General features: G+C 35.8%; 1 protein-coding gene and 1 long non-coding RNA gene across 8 annotated transcripts in view; both read left to right on the plus strand.

Moving 5' to 3' along the window:
- Positions 1-1,025: 1,025 nt before the first annotated feature.
- LOC131549007 (uncharacterized) lies at positions 1,026-2,977 on the plus strand. 2 transcript variants are annotated; one of them, XR_009273310.1, is made up of 4 exons: positions 1,026-1,364; positions 1,570-1,726; positions 2,084-2,140; positions 2,459-2,977. It is a non-coding gene; the product is annotated as an uncharacterized LOC131549007 (long non-coding RNA). The 2 variants fall into 2 exon arrangements; XR_009273309.1 differs by having other exon boundaries at positions 1,651-1,726.
- A 2,553-nt stretch (positions 2,978-5,530) lies between these two features.
- The window catches only part of tfeb (transcription factor EB), a 41,011-nt gene continuing 31,686 nt past the window's right edge, over positions 5,531-14,855 (plus strand). For 5 of the 6 annotated variants that reach the window (XM_058790716.1, XM_058790718.1, XM_058790715.1 and 2 more), the window contains exon 1: positions 5,531-5,757. The gene's annotated coding sequence lies outside the window, so the exon portion shown is untranslated. Of the gene's footprint in view, positions 5,758-5,881; positions 5,901-14,855 lie in introns of those variants that run through there. The other variant, XM_058790713.1, reaches the window with a different exon arrangement.

Consider the following 14,855-nt stretch of genomic DNA (forward strand, 5'->3'; position numbering starts at 1 on the left):
CAGTGGATCGCAGCTTCCTGACAGACAGGCAGCAGCTAGTGAGGCTGGGAAAATTCTCATCCAGCACCCGCACCATCAGCACTGGAGCTCCTCAGGGCTGTGTTCTCTCCCCACTGTTATTCTCCCTGTACACCAACGACTGCACATCTAAAGACCCCTCTGTCAAGCACCTGAAGTTTGCAGACGACACCACACTGATCGGCCTCATTCAGAACGGTGACGAGTCTGTTTACAGACAAGAGGTTAAGGAGCTGGCTGTCTGGTGCAGTCTTAACAACTTGGAGCTCAACATGCTCAAAACAGTGCCGATGATCGTGGACTTCAGGAGAAACCCCCCTGCTCTCCCCCCACTCATCATCATGAACAGCACTGTAACGAAAGTGGAGTCATTCAGGTCCCTGGGCACCACCATCTCCCAGGACCTAAAGTGGGACACTCACATTGTTAAAAAGGCTCAGCAGAGGTTGTACTTCCTTCGCCAGCTGAGGAAGTTCAATCTGCCACAGGAGCTGCTGAAACAATTCTACTCCGCCATCATTGAATCCGTCCTCTGCATTTCAGTAACTGTCTGGTTCAGCTCAGCTACCAAATCTGACCTCAGAAGACTACAGAGATTGTAGTCCGGACTGGTGAGCGAATCATTGGTACAACCCTCCCTACTCTCCAATAACTGTACTTACCAGAGTGAGCAAAAGGGCTGGCAAAATCACTCTGGACCCCTCACATCCAGCACACTCCCTCTTTGAACTGTTGCCGTCTGGTCAACGCTACAGTAGCCTGACTACGTCAGACTTCGTACTTCCGCTCAATTTCATTTCGCCCCTGTACTCAGTCTGATATAACAGACCATCTCCCAGTTTATCTCCGGCTCCGCAGCAGCCGGGCCAATCAACGAACAGATGCTATTCGCTCTGTTGTGGAGAATATTCCAAGCTTCTGTCACGAAAACAAATTCCTCGTATTTGTGTAAACATACACTGTAAAAAAAAAGTCCGTAAAAATACAGTACAATATACCGTAAAAATTTGAAGGAATTTTCTGTATTTGGTTTTTACAGGTGTTTTTCCGTATTTTTTTAATTACGCTTTGCATTGTGGGAACAAGAAGCTCAGTCGATTATCGGCGCGAAAACAGTGCTAGAGCAGGCGCCATTATTCACAGAGATAGTATCGGTCAAAATTTCATTTTAAAGTTGTATTTCGGGTTTGGGGAACTGTTCTTACACTTCCGTGGTAAATTAGTTTTTGTTAAATGTAACAAACTGTAACTTTAACTTGCTATCTAGCTTGTTTGGCAAATGAATGTAGGAGCCATCATATTCAACATTTTCAGCATACCGTCACATCTTACTCGACGACGTGGAGGTAATTTAGCCTACTTGTTACAGTGTTCTCACTTTTAGTTTTATAATTTAAAGTTAATTAACTTTTTAATTGTTGTTGTGGTGTATTTGTTACTGAGCGTGTCGTAAAGCATCGGCATATAACCTTACTGCGGTGAACTTAAGCAGCTGTAAGAACGTTAAATCTGAGGTGCAACTGTGTTTAGAGCGCTTTATGTCTTCAACAGGAGCTGGCAGAGCAATTGTCAATAAAAGAAGACCCCATTTACGCCTTTTTTTATTTATTTATTTATTTATTTTTTTTTAAGAGATTAAGATACAACTAGGTGAAGATCTGACATCGCAGAATTCTTCAAGGATAACACGCCTTTTCTGCCAAACGAGGTAGGTTTAGACTTTTTATTGTCTTGTTTATGTTAAACACACACACACACGAGAAGTTAATTCGGTAAGGTTACTGGCAGGCTGTCTGTGAACAAACATGTCATGCACGCGCAGAGAATGCCGCTTTATTATTATTTTAATTTCAGACAGCGAGTCAGAAGCGCACCGAGTTCTCTCTCGCACTCACACGGACAAAAGCACACAAAATTATGTAAAAATGACCATTTTTGGCGAGTGACAGTCTTAAATAAGTTAAAAAATCTTGACTGATGTAAAGAGTTGGGATGAGTCATGTTTTAAAGGGACAGCAGTTCATGAGATTCATGGTGTTTATTTTGTTTTCTTTTCTAATGACAGGTCTAATTGCTGCTGCTGTACTGTACACCCCAAGCACCCCCTGTATTCTTATCATGGGTTTGTATTCTGTTTTATTTATTAACTGTTTTTATTTTATTTACCATTAGGCCTGTTCAATACTGACAAAAAATTTAGTCATGGAGCCATTTATTCAGTTGACTTTTGTTTGTGTAGGAAAGATTTAATCAATGTTTGGAGTGGTTTTCTGAATTCACCATGTGTTTTTTATAATTTCTTATTTGTTACTGGTGATTCCAGATTGCTGTCACTCAAGAAGTTATCATTTGAACAATGTAGTTGTATATGGTAGTTGTCAATGGAGGGACAGAAAGCACAGAGATTTAATTAAAAATACTCTTTGTTTGTGTTCCAAAGATGAATGAAATCTTATGGATTTGGAACGGTATGAGGGTGAGTAACAGATAACAGAATTCACATTTTTGGGTGAACTGTCCTTTTAAATAATATTGTGTTCTTCTATTGGTTAAATGGTGTAAACGCTGGAACATTTCACTTGACTATTGACTGTAAGTCTATAGCAATTGTTATTAATGACAGCCCTGTCTTTGTATTAATTTTTTCCCCCATGTATTTGAAAATATTTTGAATCTTGACTGTTTCACAATGAAGTTTATCTTTGTGTCCTCGATTTGGTGCAACACCAATATTGTACAATACTTAATACCAATATTAAGTCAAGTACCTGCTCATGTTTTCTTTTTTCTGCATGTTGCTGTTTAAAACTAAAAAGTGTTCCACAATACAAGCATTTTCAGTGGTGCTTTACACATTGTTAAATTAATTAATGTAATAATATTTTGGTCTTCACCTGTTTAAGGCAAATAAAAGCTACTGAACACACTTTTAAGAATGTTTACATGAGGTAAAGATAAACTATGTTCAATTTGTATATATCGTGCTGGATTTATTTGCTACTAAAGATAGGCCTATGCTGTAATTTTTTAGAAATTTCTGCATTAAGTATTGTCCGTTTATGGTACAGAAGAAAATGTAAATCTACAGAATTTTCCATTTTAATGTTGAAGGTAATGTCCGTAAATTTAACAGAAAATGTCCTGGTAATTTTCTGCCAGTACATTATCCGTTTTTTTACGGAATTTTTTTTTACAGTGTACCTGGCAATAAAGCTCATTCTGATTCTGATTCTGATACTCAAAGCCGGATTGCGCTGTCACGCAGAAAGTCCAAAATGGCCTAGTAGAAGTAATAACTTATGACGTGCAGGAAATCCCTAATGTGGATAAAGGCAGCTATTGCTGTAGCTAAAAAAGGTACTTTCAGGTCATTTCAAGGTAATAAATATGGTATGAATAATGAAGTGCTAATTTACATAACATTTAATACAGTAGAGAAATGTTTGTGCTTGTATAAGCCAATCCTAAAATCGTCATTAGGTAAATACAGAAAAAAATGTGTAGAATACAAATTATTGGTTATCATCCAGCAGTGTATTTGATTTCTTATCCAATTAAAATACATAAGAAAAAATTAAAGCCTGACAATTAGACAAAAGTCAATAGTTGTTTTCTTTTTTTGTTTCCTTTTCACATTTCTGTCCCCCTCATTTCTGAAATGATGGCTATGCCCCATGTTTGCAGTACAGAAAACAGAGCACGAGTCTTCTTGTGCTAGAATGGTTTAAAATCATATTAAAATACGCACAAAGGAATCAATAAGATATCGATTTTATAACAACTAGATGATTCCTGACCTTAAGCATCCTATTCCAGAATTGGAATAGATTTTGGATTCCCAAGCCTAGGTATGGGTTAACATGTTAAATAAAATGCTCTTTTTTTTGTCCTACCAAAAATGTGCCTGGAGTCCACCTTTTGTTATTATAACAAACTACACTTTCAATGTGATTTTAAACTATTCAAGTCAAGAAGACTCATGGGCTGTTTTCTCTGCTGCACACACATCCTTGTGTAAGTGTTTTTTAGCCTGCTGATTTTCATTCATTCAGCTAACTATGAAATATTTTGCAATAAGAGTTAGAATAAATGTGAATGATATTTAAGATTTTAAATTTTTTTTAAAAATTTTTACCTTATTGGAATCAAAATTTGGAATTGACAAGAATCGGAATCATAAAAATTCAAACGATGCCCAACCTTACCCACACACCCCCCATTATTTTTTACTGCCACCTTTCTTTTTAAACCATTCATCCTCAAATCTGGCCCACTCCTGCAGAGCTCGTTTAGCTGTAACCCTAATCAAACACACCTGAGCATGCTAATGAGAGTCTTCAAGGTCATTAGAAAATCACAGGTAGGTGGGTTTGATCAGGGTTGGAGCTAAACTTTGCAGCAGATTAGAAAGATTTGAGGAACCCTGTTTTAAACCCTCACTTACCCTTCTTTGCTTTTGCTCTTCTTAAAAACAACCACTTAATCTTATACGTGAATTTACTTTTCAAAATTAGTTATAAAACAGTTGCTCCTGGCAACAGGGATAGGTGGTATGTTTGCTTAACATAGCGTCAAACATGACAATTTATGAGACTAATATCATGTTTTGCTCCAAAATCACTATATAACATCAGTCGTGTTTGAAACAGTGCGCTTCCATGTTACTTCTTATCACAGTGCGACAGAAAATATTTTTTATAAAAATCTTTACTGTGATACAAGCTATGTCAATTAGCGTTGCATTGCAATTGTGTGTGCATTGTCTTCCATCTTTCATCATTGCATCTCTATCTGCATATTATTCAGCTGTAGTGAGGCTTTCCTGTAGCTCAAATAGTAGAGCATGGCGCTAGCAACGCCGAGATCATGGGTTCGATTCCCAGGGAAAGCAAGAGCTGATAAAATGTAAAAACTGTAACTTGAATGCAATGTAAGTCGCTTTGGATAAAAGCGTCTGCTAAATGCATAAATGTAAATGTAGTGATATCTGCAGCATTTGTCCATTTAAGGGATATCCTGGGTCTCACTTGTGAAACAGACATTACAGTATAGGCCTACATGAGTGTTAGGGTTAACACTGCTCCATAGTGCTCACGTCGTTTCATTTTGGGTAAAAATTTACTTTTTTACTCTTACTTGAGTCATATTATTTTTCAGTACTTTTACTTGTACTCAAGTGAATTATTCCTTAAGTAGCAATACTTTTACTTGAGTACAATTTCTTAATACTCTTTCCACCACTGGATAATTGTTTTATTGTATGCTTATTGGCATAAAATAGCTAAATGTAACTGCACATAAAAGTTCATATAAAGGCAATATAAAATGCAAAAACTCTTTGTCTACAAGAGTATACCTTTTTGACAAGGTCTAAACTATATATGCCATATGAAAAATCTATAGCGCTTTTTAAGTTTTTAACGTTTTCACGAAGCTGAACTACATTTCCCACAATGCTCTGTGAGCGCTTTGATTGGTGGCTGCGGCTGTCACAAGTGCCTACAGGTGACTGGTGTATAGCGCTGTCACATCACACAGCGCAGGCAGAAGACAAATCGCACATCACGCAGGGGAGTGAGTTCTGTTAAAATTATCGAGAAGTTGTAAACGGCGCTCTTTTGCAGTTTCGCTTCCATACGACTGTAGAGGGAACTGATACCAGGTTGATTTTAAGACTGCACAGTTGCAGCTCCTTTCCAAAAACTACGTCCCAACTTTGTACTTTCTGACCTTCAGCGGGTAAGTGATACAGCCCATTGCGCTCCAGTCTTGTATCTAAATAAGTCTGCCTCTGCTTGAGTTGCATTCATTTCTAGCTTATTCCATAGCGACAGTATTTACATACATGGTCGACATGTTAACAGAAAACAGAACCTCAGTTGGTGCGTATGCTTTTCCTTTTTTGAAAGTCATTGAATTTGGTAGGAGAGAGAAGTGACTCAAAACTGTATAATGATAAACTCAGTTATGCTTGAAATGATTATGCACGCTCAAGTTCGGTAGTCTTTGATTTATGACATATTACATATAAACTAGCCTACATATTATATATAAATAAATTTTCGATGCTGTTCACGAGGTCACGAGGTTATATATGTTTTGACGTTCTTTCTAGTTGAATGTGCGTTTATTGTTGGAGCGCAGCCTTCTACTGCTGTTTTACTGACACCCGATATGCATAAACTCTAAATATGTATAAACAGCGTTAGCGATAGGCCTACGTCTTATGTAATGCGAACAGCAAACCCTCACATACGTGTCCCATATAAAAGTGTTGGCTATTTACACACAATGTACAAATATAGCGCGCAAGATATTTATATGCGGCATAAGTAATGCCTGTGAATATACTTCCTAGTCTAACTGACAACTTGACAACTTCAGTAGCGAGAACATTAAAGTGCCTTTTAGCCTGATCTTAATATATTATATTAGTCTGAACGGAAAATATATTATGAATAAAAAGCACATTCTGAACAACGTAGGCAATTTCACACAACAACTGCTGCGTAGTGAACAACAAGTTGATTATATTGCATAATTCTGTCACTGTTAATAATAAACACAACACTGACCACAGTTATTATGATGATCTTTTTGAAAGGTGTAGTTGCTAGATAGCATTGGTTTGGTTTATTCAAGTATCAGATAACCCAGACAATAAAAACCGGTACGTGGCTGCAGTATAATCCTGTATTCAGATTTATTCGAGCGAAGAAATGAACAATGTATGTTTTTGTTTTTTTTGGCTCAGTGAAACCAATAGTATCAAGCGAATCCCTTGTTTGTTTGTTGTTTCCTGTCTTTCCCTTCTTTCATTCAAGTACACAAACCCTGACTGAGGAAAATGAGAAACATTTAATGAGGCTGTGAGAAATGGGATTTAGTGCTGTCAAATGATTAATCACTTTTTGTATACATAATATAAGTGTGTGTACTGTGTATATTTAATATGTATATATAAATACCCACACATACAGTTATAGGCTATATATAATAAATATATACACATTATTTAAACAAAAAACTTTTATTTTGGATGCAATTAATCGTTTGGCAGCACTAACACAGTATTATTGCAATATTGAAATGCATCTTTTCAGAAATCTTAGAAAAAATACCTGTGTTATGGAAGTTAAACCTGTAAGGATGCTTGCATTTAACTTTGAATAGGGTTCTATACACAATGACTAAAACGTCTTTGCTTGTTGTTGACTTTGAGAGAAGTGGAAATTTCTGCATTGTGCTTTCTGTTTTTCATTAAATTGGATGGGCCTGTCCACATGTTGTCTCTGCTGCTGCTTATATAGTTCAGCTGAATCATCCATAAGAGAAATTTTCAGACATGCCAGAAAATCAAGTTCACCCACGGGTCATATCGGAAAGCAGCAGAGAGCTGGAGGTTTTATCTCTGCTCTCTGATGGTAAGAGATAAACACACGGTCCTATCGCAGGTGTGGCACCCCAGCCTTGTCCATCACACGCGTCGACACGTTTGACCGGTGTGTGTAATCCAGTCAAAGTCAGGGCATTAGGAGGCAGTTATGTGTTTGTTTTCATGCAATAGTGACTTGAATCAGATATAAACAGAAAGGAAGACAGTATGGCTGATAAAAGGTAACTCTAGAACATTCACCTCTCCCACACACCCGTGGACACACAAACACCCAGCAGCGAGGATAACGGTAAACACATTTGTTTCTGCGCTTTGGTGTTTGGGTTGGCTTGCTGTCACTTTGTTTCCATTACACTGCCTTCGAGTCGAGCATTTTAGTTGAACATAAACTACACTTGCGTTAATTCTAGACATGACCCCGTCATCTTGACTGAAAATTAGCTGCTACTGAAGAACTGAACAATACGTCAGTGTACACAAATGAACGATGTTTTGAATTCCTTCTCTTTTTCACGGAAAGGATGTGATGTAACAGTGAAAAGTAAAATAAAATTGACTGTTAGTATCAATATTTGATGAAATTTAGTTGTCTATTGTTTGGTTGAATACCCAGCACACTATGTTCAGTCCAAAATGTGCCTTTTTTAGCCAGCTCTTGCACCAAATCATGCGCCAAAAGCCTGTAACCCTTTCCTTTAAATATGAAACCAAATTTTGTTCCTCTCTGCTTGTTTTCACAATGCTGCTCTGAGGTGATACTTGAAGCTGATGGAGCGTGGAGAGAGAGAGAAGGAAAGAGCAGTTGGCCATTTAATGCAACAGCTGTTCTCAGCAATGACAGAGGCATTACTGACTGAAAAGCAGAATACGGCGGACATGTACAAATACAGCTTCTTAAAATCAAGCTCCACCTTCAAGTCTTCACCCTCAATTTTGTTTTTATTCAATATTCTGTTTCAGAAATACATCACAATGTTGAAGTGAACTTTTGGTTCACACAGAATTTGAAGTACGGTCACATTTACCGTTGCTCTTCAAAATTTTGCAAGTGAAATCCAGTCATTTCAGTGGGAATTTACGGGATGAAAATGTGGCTTGATGGACTTCTAATGGCCAAGAAGTTTCCTTATGTGAATTGCATGTCAAGTTCAAGTTTTTGCAAACTTTGACACATGTATTCACAGCACCAACCAACAGCATGCCTCTCGGGTTTGAACTCTGTGTGGTCAGAGATTTGTAACTTAGCAATGAAGCAAAACTGAAGATCCACAATGGATGAGGCATTGGCAGTATCTACTTTTGGCCAGTTTTATATAACATTATGCTTCATTATAATAATCAGAGGTGGGCTAAGTACACAATTCAAGTGCTTGATAGCCTAAAAAATACTCCTTTCAGTTTTACTAGTGTAAAAGTACTTGATTTTTTTTTTTTATGTACTTACAGTAAAAAGTACTGATTGATGAATGTTTTATATACTCTATCCTCCTGCTAAAAATGCATGTCATACACAGATTACCACTGATAATTACTGACAATTCAAGTGCGCAAACAAGTGAAAATAACAAAATATATAATGTTAGCATTTTAAGAAAAACGTTATGCAAATGTACTACTTTTACATCATTTGACAGTGCTGCGGCAGTGTGCAGATGCATAGGCATTAAATTGAATTATTTTAGCGTTATGTTTAGTGTTTAGATGGTAATACACAAATGTGGACATATCTATGTTCAAGCATTTCATACAGTGGGCTTAAACAGCCCTTTTACAGCAGCTTTAGTTGGACACTTACAACCTAAACATGATTTTCATTTACAATAAAGCTCTTCTGATCTCCCTTTCTTGGCTCATTTTGAGTCAGACTTGTGAATTCAGTGAACTGGAGACTCGCTCTGACCGGATCATTTGAATCCGCTGCAATCTTCTCGATCCAATTTGCGAATGAATTCGTTTTCCAAAATAAAACTACTCCAGTAAAGTACAGATACTTGAAATTTGTAACGAAGTAAAATTTTTGGTAACACTTTAGAATAGTGAACTTATTCACTATTAACTACTTTTCCCTCAATAATTTCCTAATTTGCTGCTTGTTAATAGTTAGAAGGGTAGTTGTTAAGTTTAGGTATTTGGTAGGATTAAGGATGTAGAATAAGGTCATGTAGAATAAGGCATTAATATGTGCTTAATTTATACTGATAAATGGCTAATATTCTAGTAATATGCATGCTAATAAGCAACTAGTTAAGAGACCCTAAAATAAAATGTTACCAAAAAATGTTTTAAAAGATGAAGTAAAAACAGTTATTTAGGGTTTCATAGTCTTTGTATGTTCTCACATCCAGTCCTGCTGTTTTATGGTCTAAATGAAAAAGACTGCTAATGTTGTGCAATCTTTTAAGCAAAAATCATAAAGGATAAAAAAAAAAAAAAAACACACCTCCTTTAAGTGATAGAGCTGGACCATGTGTAGCGGTCTTTAATGTGTAGTTCACCCAAAATTTAAGGACTATTAAGGAGTGAACTGTACCTATGAAACGTCTATCAAAAGCTGGCATAATAATTAAAATTCTAAACCTACTTTTGGACACAATCTTCAAAAGCACCTGATTTGATCTTTATTGAGATTGATTTGATTACGTAATTATGCAAGTTGCATAATAGTTCCATTCTTATCACTATTCAGTACTTCAGGCACCTGTTGGTGTGCAATCCAACCTAAAACCAGTCCAGGCAGTCCTGTTCTTATGTATACAGGTGTAATCCTGTTTAACTCCGGCCTCATCTTCACTGTATGCATTAGCAGGTAGTGAGCTTAATGGTTGCCCTGCTTGGAGACTCTTTAAGGCGAGACACTGCAGGTGAATAGGGTAAAAAAATTAACTAATAGTTATCGCCTTACTTACCTAGTTGATTGATTACATTGATAATTGCAAACAATTTTTGTATTACAAGTTTTCTCAAATGTTAGGTTTAAATATGCAAATGAGGCATTATTTAATTAAATATGCACTAATTTGCATACATTTCTAGTACAAAAATCTAAACACTGGATGAAGTCAGTTTCAAAATTCTTTTTTTGACATATTACAGTCAAAAGTTTTTACAGAGGGAATTTTGGGTATCTCATTTTGTCACTCTATAATTCAGAAAATACTTATAACAGACAGAAAACACTATATTTTGACAATTTTGGGGGGATTAAAATGTTGTATATAATCAAGCAAATTATATATGAACAAATCCCTCTGTAAAAACCTTCAGGATAGACAGGAATAAAAATGTAAAGTTTGGTGTGTGTAAGTGCTACTGAAGTGGAGATTTATGGCTCAGTGTAGGAGAAAAAACTCATTTTGAGAAAACGGCCTTTAAAAATATGTGTTGTAATTGAAATCTATTGACACAAATAGATAAAGTGCTATAAAAGAAACACTTAACAGTGTCTCTTGGATGTTTTGTTTTATGAAAAACCAAAAAGCCCAAAATCTCAAAATTGACAGGTGCATAAAAAAACAGTATTTTTGCCTGCAATGTCTCCCCTTAAGTTAGTCTTTTAGTCTTCAAGATACAAATTTAAGGTATATTAAAGTGTACGTGGGGAGCGTGGAAACAGTAAGGGGTGTAGTGTGTACTCAATGTACTGGGGAACGTGAAGGTCAGGATGTGCAGAATGATGTTAGTTGCACAGGGACAGACAGTCCCGACCTTGTACTTGCCCCTTTATTTCAGGTGTGCCGTTGTAGCTGTACCCCTGGCTCTGGGACAGTTAAAAGCAACAGTGATAGAAATGTATTGTAAGCTTACCCAGCAGACCAATGATTTCCTCTTTGCTCTACAGATTTTCTAGTCAGTATATCTTCCTAAAACACACAAGTTAATGCTAAAGCACAAAAATGTAATTTTATGATATCACATGGATGTGGCATATAAGCAAAGCCGAGCAGAGACAGTAGAGAAATCCGTAGTAGTATCAGTACATGATTAATCCTGCAAGACTAAAGCAGACACATAATACATATTTAGTAATTCAAGCTTTTGTATAGCAGTTGTGGTATCTAGTCCAGTTATTTATATTTATATATATATATATATATGTATGTATATATGTGCTGTCATTCGATTAAAAAATCTCATCACATTAATCACAGTCCATGACACGCAAATTTAAAATACTAGGATTTACCTGTAAATGTGTTGAAAAAGAAATGCATGACAAACTAGTTTAAGGAAACAGAACCTTTCACACTTCCGCCAGGTATGAGACATAATCCGTATTATTCTTTTTATCATTATTCTTTTGTTTTTATTCAGCCATTACCAGCCTTTATACTGGCAATAAAACGTTTACCAAGCCACATCGCTTCAATCCCAGTATACATTTACCCAACTATTATCAAAAGTATTTCTAAATAAATACAACAAAACATTTTCTTGCGACCTTGCGTGAAGTATTATTGGACCTGTTCTAATTTTTATACATTTATAATCACATTTTTATCATGAATATAATTTTCTGTTTATGCTAAGCTCTGAAAATGTGTATGGGGTAGAAAATGCTACTTGTGAGTTAAAAAAAATAGGAATATTATGGAATATAATTATCTTAGGTATCTTTTGTCATAAGAGACTAAGACTATATATAATATAGTCTTAGTCTCTTGTGACAGGGCTCACCTACAGTCTGTTTACTGATCGTCTGATGCATATTGCATACAAAAATGGGAAGTGTTGGTTAATCTCGAGTACCAGTCTGTTTTATAAAACAAAACTGTGTTTGGGCCAATTTGTTGCCAATATGTATAGTTTAGGTTGTAATCTGCACCCTTTTCAGGGAAATAAGGTATAGAGGTATACCTTTTCAAAGGGTTCTGCCCCAGTGACAGCTTTTGTACCTTTTGTTTTTGTTTTTTTGTGAGAGTGTACAGTTGTCCTCTGAGTTAACATACTGTGTAATAATAACAAATGAAATGACATTTGTTTGTTCTCATCCCCACATTGTCAGTCACTAGTGAGTGCAATGTTTATGTCAGCGTCACCCTGTAAATCTTACATGTCTAAACATGGACATGGGTTCTTTCTTTACACTCTGACTAAGGTCCCAAAGCATCCTGCCTCTCTTTCTCAACGTTTCTCTCTCCACACACATGCCAGATAGGCCAAAGGCGGGCATAGTTGCCATACCGTCGAGTGAACGCTGCTAGATTTGAGTGGGGGAGCCAGAGAGGGAGGTGGATCCTGCGTTGTAATGCAGCAGAAGTAATGCTGACAATTGCAAACAGTGTTCTACTACCAACGCTCCTAATCTCATAACATATCTCCTAAAGAGCTCTTTGGCCATGGCTGATCTCCAGGCATTCTTGTTTAAGCCATTGCCAACAAATTAGCCCTCTTGTATTAATCACAAGAGTAACTATTGGGGTCACAGTAACCTTTTTTTTTTTCTTTTCTTTTTTTTTAATAAAATGAATACATTTACTTTCAACAATAGGGCTATTTTAGTTTGATTTAAAATCAAAACCATAAAAATAGTTTTGTTACTTGAAATAAAATAAATACAAACTGAAATAAAATAGAAACTAGCAAAAATAAAATGTTTTTTATATTTTGAGGCAGAATTTCTCATTTTCATTTAGTTTAACTTAATGTACTAAACTAACTAAAACCAAAACAAAAACAAAAAAACTATGTAGATACACAAAACCTACAAAAACAACAACAAAAAATACTAAAATATTAACTAAAATAAAACCATAAAATAGATAATCTAATATAACATCTAATATATTTGTTAATATTATAGGTTTTATTAATATTTTGATATTATGTCAGTGATACTAAAATAACACTGATTTTTTTTTTTTTTTTGTATTTTGTGGTTAATTCACAGTACTAGACAATATTCGCTTAAATATGCAGCAGTTATGTCTATTAAATAATGCAAATATTAAAAAATAATTATAATTTCAATGAATACAGTGTTTAAGTTAAAAATATAGTAAAAGCTTTTAACATCCAACACATAAGGCAGATTGATGTCATCTGGTGGGAGGAATAAAGGAAATCATATATAATACCATGGTGTAACCACTATAAGAGTATTATCAGACATAATTACTTATATTAGGTTAAGAAATACATTTAGACATTATTAAAGACTACTTCATCATGGCTGATTTGTAGATTGTACAAAAAATGCTCTGTATTTTTGTAGTTTTCTTTTTTCATTAATTTCCTACAAACATAAATGTTACCATTTGTCCTTTTCTAATAATGCCTACATTTTTATGGTCATATAGCAAGTTACAAAAAAAAAAAAAAAAAAAAGTCACCATTTCAATAAAATAAAAAAAGTTAAAATTCAAGGGGGAAAAAATCTGGTCTAAAATGACCGAAGACCGCCAGAGGGTTAAAGGCTTACTCCACCCCAAAATGAAAATTTTGTCATTAATCACTTACCCCCATGTCGTTCCAAACCCGTAAAAGCTTTGTTCGTCTTCGGAACACAATTTAAGATGGAGGTGATTTTATTTTTTCTCTCTCTAAAGTAAACATCAGGGTTCCTCAATAGACGGCCCACAATAATGTTTTGCCCACGCTAATTTCAAATAATTGTCATGAAAATTCAAACGCTGCATCAGAAAGCGACATTAACTTACATCATGTCTACACCGCATGCGAGCGGCGCAGCGCGACGCAACAAAATACAATATAACTTATTATAATCAGTGATGCTGTCTACACTGGATGCGGCGCGACAAATCCCCGACAGTAAACTGCTGACTCATTCTATGACGTACTGACACAGTTCAAATGATATGCAATGCATTGTCGCGTCCAGTGTAGATACTATATGACAACAAAAACACGGCAAGTGTGAAGTAAAGAAAAGTGGACACGGAAAATAGATGATTCAAAAGTGAATGGACTGAACAGTTTTGAGTGAGTGACTGATACCATCTTATGGATGTTGGTTCGCAGTGAGTTCACAGTTTTAACGTAAGTTTGCTTTAATTTATTTTCAAGATCTGAAAAATATCTATTGTTGCTTTCACTATGGCTATAAACCTCACGCAAAATAATATTCAAACTTACATTAGAAACTTTTAACACTGAATAAAGCACATAATCATTACCTGAGATTATCACTGTCATATTTTATATGTCACTGCGATGTCGCAGAAAAAAAAAAGAGAAAAAAAATCTAAAATATAATTCCGTGTCGCTTTTTGTCACGTGTCGCTGTTGCAGGTGGTTAGGACAAAAATTACATGGAAAAGATGCTTTTTACCTCGTGGCGTCACGTCTGGTTGGGACACACGGTGTTACAGTTTGATCCTCCCCAAAAAATCAAAGTGTAAAAATGTTAATGCTGACAGATCTAATAATTGAATCTGCAGTTAGGGAACAGGAACGGTTGATTTGCATGGCAGACATGGAGATC

The sequence above is a fragment of the Onychostoma macrolepis genome, chromosome 11, assembly GCF_012432095.1.
Source record: "Onychostoma macrolepis isolate SWU-2019 chromosome 11, ASM1243209v1, whole genome shotgun sequence".
NCBI classification, from domain to species: Eukaryota; Metazoa; Chordata; class Actinopteri; order Cypriniformes; family Cyprinidae; genus Onychostoma; species Onychostoma macrolepis.